A 10,324-nucleotide genomic window follows, 5' to 3' on the forward strand; every position below is an offset into this window, starting at 1 on the left:
GAAAGGATGGATTTTTGATGGCATTTGTTGGAAAAACGGATAACACTGAAAGGAACAAGTTCTTTATTTTTGGGGCTGATCTGGACCAAATCATAGATTCTGAAAACTATTGCGGTTCATCGGCAGGATACCGCTTTTAGTAAATGTGAATTTATCGATACTTTCCCGTCTTCTTCAATGCAACATTTTGTTAGTTATGGTACTGTTTAACTTCAGAACGTGGCTTGAGATAAAAAAAATAAAAAGTGCTCAATTTCACCCCTTATGATAAAGAAATTACTGTTAATATAGCAGACAATCCCCCCATTTCTTCCCACCAGTTTAAGTAGAGTTATAGTTGCTCTCCTCTCAGCAAGCTTTCCTGTGTCTGACGCTATTCTCTATGAAATTTGTTATATATTTTCATGCAAAGAAAACATACAGTACACGTCCTACATGTAATCTAATATGGAATATAACACACGTCCTGCTCTTTTGTTGATCTGCCCCTCAAAGGTGTTGGGATATTTTCCCTAAAGTCTACATTCTTGATTTCATTTGGAGAGCAAAGGAAGACAGAACACCCAGAGTCAGACATTCTTCTATCTGACAGCCAAAGATGTTCAGAAAAGAAATCCTCATTGATCAACGGATGAAAGATCCGAATGATATCAAAGATCCTGTGAGGGATTATAACACGAGTGATTATATCATGTTTTAATAATAACAGCACGAACTTCTGCCATGTCAACAAATTGTTCTATATTATCTTCAGTCATGACGCCAAGCAATCTGTCGGCTTAAAGAGTAACTAAACCCAGCGAGACTTTATTACTGCTGGATGCAAACGTGAAATTTTACACTGCGTAACTGCACATTTGATTGCTTTAAATATGTGATGTGTGCAATCATCTCGAACAAAATAAATCAATTTATTTACAAACTGCCAACCCTTGAGAGAGCCGTCTCAGTAGGACTTTTCTGAAGCAGTGCCACAGTGAATAAACATATGCAGATCCTTTTCTTTCATGTGCAGCAAACAATTCCAGCAACCCACAGAGGCACACTGAGACTGCTGCCAGGGACGACAGTGTGTGAAACCGACTTTGTATGGGTTGGAATCATGTCGCCAAACCAGATGAAATTGGTTATTTCACACACATGAATGGCATTGGATAGTGACAGTCTTGCATTTTACTATTTCATTTGCCAAAGCCATTTATCTACAATAATGAAACTTTAATGCTTGCGACTATGCTTGCTGTCATCCCCGAACATCCATTTTTTTGTGAACAAAATCACAAAAATTTGGCTTGGAGCAGCAAACAAATGGTTCTCTCCACTGTATGTTTGAAAGTAACACCATACATGGTGAATTCTCATCTTGTCTGAGCTGAAGCGCATCCCAGAGCAGACAGCTAGCTCAACACTCTGATAAGGAGTGACCACCAAGGGATCCGACCGCTCATTTGATCAGAGATGCTTCGGGGTAACAAGGCAAAATGCTTGAGACGCCTGCTTACTCCCTCTCATTTAAACCAGTTGGAGTGGTGATTAGAGTGCAGAATGAATGTGCTGTCATGTTGGACACCTCAGCTCATCAAACATCACCCTGTGTTTTCCCAGGGTGCGCGAGCCTCCTCACCACCTCATCTGGATGGCTCAGGCCAAGCTGTCACGAGAGCTTCGGTGGTGGTGCTGAAATCCAGACATGAAGATACTAAACCACTCAGCTCGAGAGGCCTGCAGCTGCTCCCAAAGACAAAATGTTGCAGAATCATTTTTCATCACATTATCACCAATTAATAAGAAAGAAAATATGTAGACTGGTTCATTAATTCCCTGCTTGGTTTGTCTTAGAAATGGAAAGTTGACAGGAGAACCATTTGCTAGACATTTCATACCGTGGAAAAAAATTGGTTTTTCATAGTTTGAATTTCTCCTGGCACGAGCACACCAACCTTAAACAGTTTCAGCTGCAGTGAAAGTATAATGAAAAAAGTATTTCATACAGAGTAAGAGTTAGGTTTACAAAATGTATCATGGGAGTGGAAGGTTGTAACTTTAAAATTCAAATTTTCAAAACAACCATTGGTAAGTACGGGACATGTCAGGATTTTCAAAAGTTCACACTTAAGGATGCGGGTATAAGTACAACGGGCTGTGGTTGCTTGTCCAAAGGGAACTGCCACACTATCACACTGATCTGCAGGTCCTGCTGTGCTAAGTCATGTGATTATTGCTCTCTTGGTTAATGCAAAACAGATAAGCTTAGTGGGCCTTGCTGAATGGATAATCAGGACACCAAATGTCTGAGAGTAATGTGTGGATTTTGGATTCACTGTCATAGATGAAAAAGATTGGATGAAGATAAAATAAATCTGTCATGCAGTAAAATCCCCACAACAATCACTCGAGAGGAATACGTGTAAATGTATCAGACTAAAACCATTTAGAACATAAATGTTGCACATTGGATGTCAAGGGCTTAAATACATTCAAGTAATTCAGTGTTAGTGCCCCTTAATTTGAAACTTGACAGTAGGGGTGAGTATATTCTTTTCATGATTCAACCCTCCAAGTCATATAAATTAATATATAAATTAAGATTAATTTTCTAAGTTGTTCTGATTAAATTCTGAACTAGAAAGCCCTCCCATCCCTGCTGTACGCGACTGCTCTGTAGCGGTCTGGGACGGTGGTGAATCCTGATAATATTTTGATTTTGCATGAGGGAGCAGACTAATGCATGCAACGTGGTGCAAATATCACTTCCTGCATCCAGTAGGTGGTGCTGGAGAACATATTCTTACTACATACTGTATTGGATTAGACTGTATATGTACAGGCAACACTGTGTAACTTGGTGCCAGTACAGGACTCTCATCAGATATGTGAAGCATGGAAAAGACTACATTGAGTCCAGTTACAACAGTTTTTTGGATCGATGCTGAAATCGGTCTCATCACGGTAAAGCAATTTAACATCCCAGTAACCCATCACTAAGGTCTTAGGCTTTCCAAACCAAATTTGAGATGGACATGATTGACAGACAGATGCCATAGAAAACATGACCTTGGTGGAGATTTGTCTGAGGTGATGGAAATGATCTACTCAAGCTGCGGGAATGCTATTTTCACCAAATTTGAAGAAATTGTGTTCTGTGTTCGACCCGGTTCCACCCAGACCCCACAACTGTGGGTGGACTGGTCAAAGAGATATCTCTGGGTTCATCTAGCGATCTTGTGGTGTGCCGTAATGGTTTGATGAGAATGTTAAATGTCTCGGACAGCTGAAACCTGAAGCAGGAGAAGTGAACGCCAACATCCAGCCAAAGCCAGAGCGATGAACTACAAATACCTCACATTTAGATTTTTTTGAGATGTATTTTTGACTTGTCCTTCCTGATCATTGATCGCTAAATACATCTATGTGATTTTATGGACTTATCAATTTATTTTTATAAATTATATTTTGCTGTGAAACGCATGGTTACTGCAGTACATTTACAGTAGTACATAGAATACACTTGGGAAAATCTACTTCACCTTTAGTCTACTTATTAAAATTACCTTGAAATTTGCCTCTTTTGTGGATGGCTTATTTATAATATGCATTTTTGAACAGTGTTGACGCAAAGGTTTTCGTGAATGTCCCCCAAGGAAACTTTGCTGATTGTTGATGATTATACTTTATAATCTGTGGGGAGGCTGAAACGAGCTGCACAACAACTGCAAGCATTTTCACATAATTACTTTGGATGGTACCCTGGAGCAACTGAATTAAAATCACTGATTGGAGAAAATATGAAATACATCTGGAAGCTCTAACAGACTTTATGTGATGCGTGTATCATTTTTCGCCAAAATGAAACATCAGCAAAGGTTTTATAGATTTTTCTGCAGTGAAATTTAAAGTGTTGACATATTGTAAAAGCCTTGGCTCCAGTGTGAAAGACCCCAGCCTTCCTGCGATGATATGCAAGAGTGGTTGTATTTTTTTGGCTTTTTGGAAAGACTTTTTCCTCAGGTACTGGCCATTTGTTGGTCTGACATTAATCCCAGAAAAACAGTGTCTCAGGCAGTTGGTGAAAACTAATAGCAGGAACTGTTCAATTGACCTGAAACATTAAAATGAAGAGAGCCTGAGTTAAATAAACATTAACCTTGATATTCAATCGCACACAAACCCCCTTTGTATTTATGGCTGCGTTTGTTCATAGATACAAATTCTGTGAACTGCAACTCTAAGACAAAAAGTTAAGCGAATTGAAAGAGACCTTGCTCTTCTTTGTGAAGAGACACTTAGACAGTCATTAATCAGGAGCTGCCAACATATCACGTGCAAAGGAAAGCAGATCCTTAAGTGGATTTCCCCTTTCGTTTGCTTTGTCTCCTCTGTTTTTAAAACTCCAGTTGCACAGAACAAAAAGGACAACCTCACTTCTTCTTCTTTTTTTTCCAGATGTAGACTTTTCGGCAGGTTGGTATGACAAAGTCAAAAAGTAACATGGAAAAGCAGAGTTGCTCATTCAATCTACTTTTTGATACCATTCATAAATATTGTGTCCTACGATTTGTCAAGCAATCCGGATAACAAGGAAAGGGTTTTTACAAAATACCCGCTTTCATTCAATTGTCAGGTGCTCCCCATCTGCACTTCATTGAGGTACAAATAAAAGTCCGTTTAATGGGTCTCTAAGCTCATGTTGAGAAATGCCCTTCATCTAGCCCAACTGAGGCAGGTGAGGACCCGGGTGGTTCACATAAAACAGAAACAAATTGTGCTCAGGACACTTGAAGTTCCAAGTCCACATAAAATATAATGTGTCATTAATGAAGTTGCCTTTTCCTGCCCTTTTCTTAACTCTTTTGGTTTGTAACAAAGCAGCTGGGGATATACTCAGTAGATCTGCTTTATAGTCTGAGTGACCATGAATAATTGTCTTTGATTGCACATATCGGATATATAAAGGGAAAACACTGAAACGCAGTATTGGTGAGTTTTTCTTCCCAGAGAGGGCAAAAACATTTCATAATGGAGAAGGTGACAAGACATCAAAGAGAAATTTTACAGAAAGATAAGAGACAAAAGAGGAGTGACTTCAAAACATTGGGTTTCCCCACTTTGTTCTTTTCCTCGCTTCCTCATATTAAGTTGAAAGCACTGGTTGTGTCGATGAGTCGAGTTATTTTCAGAGGCATTTCAAACTCCTCCAACCTCATGAAGCTATATAACACTGCACTGTCTATAAGTATCAAAAATCAATTGCAGAAGCATTCAGTATTCACTTCACTGCATTGTTGAATTGGTGGTATTGTCAGTTAATTGTTTGGATTGCTCCATGTTATGCATTGGTAATTTTCCTTAAGAAACAGACTGAATTAAGATTCACTGCACCAAAGCTACTCCACTCTGGGCGACCAAATCAAACTTCAAACACTGTTACAAGGATATCTCAACCAACAACTCCACAAGCCAATCAAAGCAGATTATTATTAAAGCAGATTAATTTTGACGGATAAAATCACAGCCACCCCAGAACCGTGCTGTATTATTGCAAATTAAAGAAATCCATCTTGGAATCAACAGTCATTATCAGGTCTGACTAGGTTTGGGTGCAAAAACACTTGTTAGCATTAGGAAAACATTGTGTCTTGGGTTAAAGTAATAACTTCCTGAGGTCACTTTCATTGTCATGGCTATGGTCGTAGACAGTCTTAACAACTGGAAACAGGAAACAAGCAGATTTCCTGGTAGCTGATCATAATTACCAGGGCCACTAGAGGGCAACTGTCACTTTGGTAGTAAATATATCATTTTAGGGGGTAGAGTCGGGCAATTTTACCTCAGAGCTGTGCTCCCAAAGACAATTGATGGTGACTGATTAATAAAGCACTGGATGGGTAGGCCTCCAATGTTGTCCAGAATCTTTAAAAGAAACTCTTTTGCACTGTGTAACATCTTCCTTCTTCGAAAGGCACATAATTTCTTATCTGTCCAACATATTAGATTAGTTTACTCCATTAAAATGCTGAACAGTTTGCTCCAAAATCATTATCAGATGGAGTTTTCTATTTGTTGAAGTTGTGGCGTGAAATTTATTTTGTCCTGTTTTTTTGTGTTTTGTAAGGAATGTGCCTGCATGCACAAACAGAAAAACCAAGCGGAGAAAAAAGTAAAAAGCTGCAAAGACACAAAACATCTCCAAAGGCGACCATATTACTGTTGTTTCTTTTACAACATCACACAACTTGTATCCAGGTGGATACAAGAATTGTAAAATTTAAGTGAAAGGGTCAGTGAGCTGTGTTCCTGCAGCCGTTGATCTTCAGCTCCTTCACTTCGCAGTACAGACTTGAGCTTTGGGAGTTTTCAAAGACCCTTTGAAAGACACATCATGTCTGTTTTCAGAGTCTGTCGTCTCCTCCAGAAAACATTTGCTTATCTCTCATCTGTCAGGACGCATTTCTCCATCTCACCGTATGTCAGTGAGATCAAGCCTTGGCACGCTCAGCCCTCAGCACACAAAAAAACACTGCATCCATAAGAAGCAAATCAGCCATTTCCAAACGCTGTATCACTGATTAAACTTCTGATAAGTACAACAATATTGAAGAGGAAGAGTGTGGTTCTCCACTTTGGATACAACGCCTTTTCCTTTGAGATTGTTTTGACTGTGTTTGATCCTGTGTTACGATAAAAACAAGGGTGGATGATCACCATATCTTCAGCATACTGAGACACAAACACTCCTCAAGAATAGTTCACTCAAGAGATTTTAAGTGCACGGGATGGGGCCAAAAGCTGGCAGCCTGCCATTAATTCCGCTCTCTCAAGCTCTAACCAACACAGTCGTACAGCTGAAGCTAAAGGTGAGGAGTCAAGCTTAAGATGGATTCTGACTACTGAGGCAGCATTCAACAGTAGCAGTCAGACATAGAGCTGTGAGGGTGCTGTCAGAAGCAGGTCTGCTATCACCTGCCACCTGGAGAAAACCCCTCGGTAGATTTTCATATCTGATTAGCCAGCAGAGAGTGCAGTTGGATTCAAGCTATCCCTTGTTTGTTGTTTCACAATATCTGATTTGACAGGCTTATGAGGGTGCAAAGCATGGTTTTAACATGCTCTTTAAGTTTGATCCGGCCCTTGCTTCACACCGAAGCAACACATGGACAGTAAAACACTAGATTGATTCAATATCTTACAATATGAACAGACTTTTATAAAAGGCTGCAGGTGCGTAGTAACAGGATAAAAATCTGCTCACTGTGCCTACAAATCTGTTACCTGACAGGGAATAACATCATTAATCAAACTGCTAGGTACCTTTTAATCTATTAGCCATTACACTGTTGTCATCCCTCATGCATCTTTTCCCTGTATGCAGGCCACTTTGTTTCCCAAAGACTGATGAACCTGATTGTAAAGACAATTTAGTGTTGTACATGGTCTCAGGAGGTTGTTCGTCTGGTCAGTTCAGAGAAAGAAGCAGTGAAAACTATTTGTAAGCACTTCATTAAAAAAAAAAAAAAAAATCATAGCTATTTTTGGTTTAAAATGACTCTACAGATGATGAATCTGTCTGACCAGAAGAAAGACGGGGAGGAAGATGGCAAGTTAATTTGTATTTATAGGATTACAGTTGTGTAAATTGCTTTCCACTCTGGACCAGCGGCACTCTGATGTCAAGGGTTTGTGATTATTCTCAGTTCACGACTGAGTTCAGAGCCTGTCCAACATTAGAGGAGATAAACCCCAGCTGGTGTACAAATATAGGAATAAACAGACCTCCTGTCTGTCATCATTTCTTCCAAAAGACACAAAACCTACAAATTTAAAGTCTGCGGGAACTGCTTAAGATAATTAGCTCGTGCAATTCAGGGCAACATCAGTTCTTTATAGTCTTTTAATGATCACCAGGAATTCATGCAAATGTGAAATTACAGGAAATGTGTGTGTTTCTGTGGTTGTGCTGAGGCAATATAACAGAACAAGAGCCACAGACTTGCAGAAAATTGCTGCCCTCTCTTCCAGGGGGCTTTGGAAAGCCCAGAATGTGAATTTGCAGAGCTGCTGATAATGTCACGATTAAAGGCAGATAAATTAATCCACCAAGCCTCTGATTCTTGACAATTCATGATATGAGGCACAGGCCGCCTGAGGGGAGGATCACATTCATTTAAAGTCTCAATGAGCAAAAACAGCTCAGATTCTCTCATCCCTTCAAGAAAATATACTTTGAAACGTCTCATGAAGATGTCACCGTTTCTTCTTTCACCACTGATCTCTCAAGAGAAGCTAATTAGCGACTGCGACCCGATCTCACGTTGACATTCTGCAGTCACCAAAGCAGCTGACTGTGACTCTTATCTTGATAGGATTTTGATTTGTTTTGCTTTCTTAATAAAGGTGCTGTATATCTGATGGATGCTCTGGACTGGAAGGGGAAGTGTGGAGTTCACTTTTGCAAAACAACAACAACAACATGAGCAGCATGCCACTGTTCATTCAATCATCAGAAAAAACAAACAAACAATGCAAACAAACATCCGCACGCTTCATTAGCATTTCAGAAATAAGAAGCTTTATATAGAACCGGATAATAAACAGGAAGCACTTTATATGTGAATAAGGCAACAAATCATTTCTATGATCACAGCATATATTTAGAAGCCAAGAAGCCACCTGTTGATGATTCCTGCGGCAGTGACGGACTAACATATGAAAAAATATCTGCCGAAGCGCATATGAAAAAGTACCTTTTCCATCATCTATGTTACACTTATCAGAGGAATGTCTGTTATTAAGACCTCAGGAATCAGGAAAGGTCGTCATCAGTCCCAAACCCAGACATACGCATTCCTTCAAAGCTTCCTGTAAACAGCCAAGTGTTTCCTGAGTTGAGGCAGATGTGACTGTATTGCTGCCCTATGACTGCCGCCCGTGTCATTCTGCCAGGTTTCGCGATCCTCCACTGGCTTCTACTCACGTCATGGCACACAGTCCACAGACAGACTCTGAGGAAACACCATCTGTTACATTTTCATTACAGGCTTTGCTTCAAGCTAAGACAATTAAAGCTAATAGAGTGCAAATGTTTGAGCTGGTGCTGCCAACTTTACAATGTCACACATATTCATATCCATATCCAAATGAGGTTTTAATGACAACTAAATCCACAGTCATAAACGATCAAGGTAACACCTGCATTCAGCCCATTTCGGATGTCTTCCTCCATTTCAGTTTTAAAACCTGGCTTAAGCACGCTAATTTGAAATAACTGCAAGCACTTTTCTACTTTGGTTTGAAATCATGTAGGAATAAATTGAATTTTCAATTACTCCTAACTACTAAGTGGGCTGTTAATGGCACCATAATCCTCACTATCTCTCATTATATACAATTGGAAAGAATTCCCCTGTGCTCTCATTCAGTGATCAGTGAGCACCTTTGAGAAAATGCCATGAACAGATTCTTTTAAAGGCTCTTGGGAGAATTATCTTTCAGCTAAAAAAAGGACAGGCTTGGATAATCATCTTTAGCCCCCAGAGCTTGGCCACCCCTGAGGTGAGAGGATTGCTTCATGTCAAGTGAAGGCTTCAAGTGCTGCATGTAAAAATGGAAGGTGTTCTTGTTGTTGGATCTCAAGTGGGTGGCACAGACATGTTGCCCTCTGGGAACCAGGACCTTCGGAAGACAATGGCAAGGCTGTGTGAAGCGGTAGCTGGAAAGCTGAGGGTCACAGGGCCCCTCTCCTCAGGTCCACGCCACTAAAGTGACTGTTTAGTGACAACACATAGAAAAGAGGTTATGTGGAAGCCATGGTGAGAGGGTTCGTGTCTGGAGGTTGTGACCAAAGGCGGTCCATTCATCATGTGTCACTCCATGCCTTTGGGGAGTTGAATCTACAGCCCCAAAGTGAGCTGGCGCAGTATATTGTACCTCCTTAAGTACCTATATTTGTTGGCTAATTTTCTTCATTGACATACATGTATGTTACCATTTTGGTAGTAACTTTCCTGTTACTACCGTTGAAGGATGTTGAGCATGATCTTAAAGGTCTATGTACCGATGTGGAACATGGAATGTTGTGTTGTAATTGGGTGGATTTAAAAACATTCACAATGTTTTACATATTCTTTCTGGCCATAAATACACAAAATTTATGGTCCTTCCAAAACTATTCTTCTCAATGGGGGAATGCAGAAACTTGTCGCCTTGATGTTGCTCTGTGGCCAACACGATAAGAAGACTTGTTGTAGATCTGGTGCCCACTTATAGTTCTCACAATTCAGAAGAAATACCGCAACACTTCCTGTTTATTGTCAGATAAACAAATGAA

The 10,324-nt window shown here is 40.0% G+C and overlaps 1 protein-coding gene across 1 annotated transcript in view; it reads right to left on the reverse strand.

Annotated features, from left to right (window-relative positions):
• Positions 1-10,324, reverse strand: part of xpnpep2 (X-prolyl aminopeptidase (aminopeptidase P) 2, membrane-bound) — a 93,125-nt gene that overhangs the window by 52,796 nt on the left and 30,005 nt on the right. The gene's annotated exons all lie outside the window — the stretch shown is intronic.

Source organism: Aulostomus chinensis, chromosome 13, assembly GCF_037954235.1.
Source record: "Aulostomus chinensis isolate RoL2024-O1b breed Wild chromosome 13, RoL_Achi_v1.0, whole genome shotgun sequence".
NCBI classification, from domain to species: Eukaryota; Metazoa; Chordata; class Actinopteri; order Syngnathiformes; family Aulostomidae; genus Aulostomus; species Aulostomus chinensis.